This window comes from Otolemur garnettii, unplaced genomic scaffold, assembly GCF_000181295.1.
Source record: "Otolemur garnettii isolate 467f Iridium unplaced genomic scaffold, OtoGar3 scaffold00087, whole genome shotgun sequence".
NCBI classification, from domain to species: domain Eukaryota; kingdom Metazoa; phylum Chordata; class Mammalia; order Primates; family Galagidae; genus Otolemur; species Otolemur garnettii.
The window spans coordinates 1,022,005-1,023,624 of NW_003852482.1; positions in this window are offsets into that span (position 1 = coordinate 1,022,005).

Here is a 1,620-nt window from a genome sequence, read left to right on the forward strand (position 1 = left end):
AAAAAATAGCCAGCTGTTGTGGCAGACACTTGTAGTCCCAGTTTCTTGGAAGGCTGAGGCAAGAGGATCACTTGAGCCCAAGAGTTTGAGGTTGCTATGAGCTGTGATGCCATGGCACTCTACCGAGGGTGAGAAGGTAAGACTCTGTCTCAAAAAATTGATAAGCAAATAAAAAATAAAAATTGGCCTTTGTGCAGCCACTTGAACCTACCTGAGCAGCTGGTAGTGCCAGTGAGGGTGAGGTGGGCAACAACCTCCTGGCCACCTGCCAAAGGCAGGCTTGTGGCCAAAGAATCACTATCTCTTTACCTTAGGTCCTTGTCCAAGGGGTTCAGGTGAGCAGAGCCCTAAGGTCCAGAGGCCAACAGAGAACCCTGGAAAGGCTCAGCAGCTAGGCAGCATTGCCAGCTCTTCACTTCATGCCCAGTGCTGGAGGTACATGGTACCGACGCCCAGGAGCTCCAGACTGGCACAGTAAGAATGTAATTGCAACTGGGATGGGTGCCACAAAAAGTACAGAGGCTTCATGGATCCAGAGGCCTGGTCCAAGTTCCAGAAGCCCTTCAGGGGCAACAACAAGCAACACTGAAACCTATAAGGGTGAGAAAGTGTCAGGCCAGGCTGGAAACCAGTAGAAGGAAGAAGTGATCAGAGCTTAGGACAAGAAGGCCACAGGCCTCTAACAAAATTCCTCACTATGAATGAGACCTGACTTTCTGCAAATGACTCCAGAGGAGAAGTGGACTAGGACACTCCCTCACCAAGGAACCTGCCCCTATAGCCTGAGACACAGGCACCAGTGTCTCAGGTGTAAGGACACAGAGGCCCAGGTAGGAAGGTCAGCTGAGGCTGCCCAAGAGGGGCTTGAGAAAGGCCAGCCAGAGAACCAAGGCAGGCCCCTGTGTCATTGGCCAGGTGCCCATGGCATTAGGAAGTATGGGAAGATGGTGGGGTGAGGGGCCCCAAAGCAGGCCCTGGAAGATAGGCAAAGGTGGGGGGGGGGGTCCAGGCAGACAGCTTCCTGAGCACTCTCTGTCTCTAGAGGGTCCCTACAGCTCTGCCCTGAGATGGGTTCCCAGAGCTAGAACCAGGCTAAGGCCTGCTCTCACCCTCCATCTGGACTAAACAGATGGGAACAGGGTGATAAGATCACAGTTGGAAACACAGCAGAGTCCTGGAGTAGGAAGATGGGGGCTCAGGACAGGGCTATGAGAGCCAGGAGAGCATTTGGAGGTGTCCAGACAGTGCAAGGAGCTGGAGCAGAGGACCACCAGAGCCAAGGGGAGCTGGTTACCAGATGGGGATCTGAGATACGGAAGAAAGTAGCTTTGTCCTGCAGAGGCAGGCCAGGCCACACTGTCCCCAGGGCCAGAGGAGGAGCTAGCAGCAGTGGGGACAGAGAGGCCTCTGTGAAGGGAAGTGAGCGTCCAGCCGGCTGGAGCCTATGATCCTCTTGGGGCCCTTCTGGTGGAAGAGAAGGAGGCCCCAGGGTCTGCCTGCCGCTTGGTGGCTGTGGCCAGGAGACGCTCAGCAAAGAGTACCCAGGGAGGTACAGGGGGAGGAAGGGATCCCTGGATGGGGTGGGGCCCCCATCCTTATTCCACCAGACTACCTGGGGAC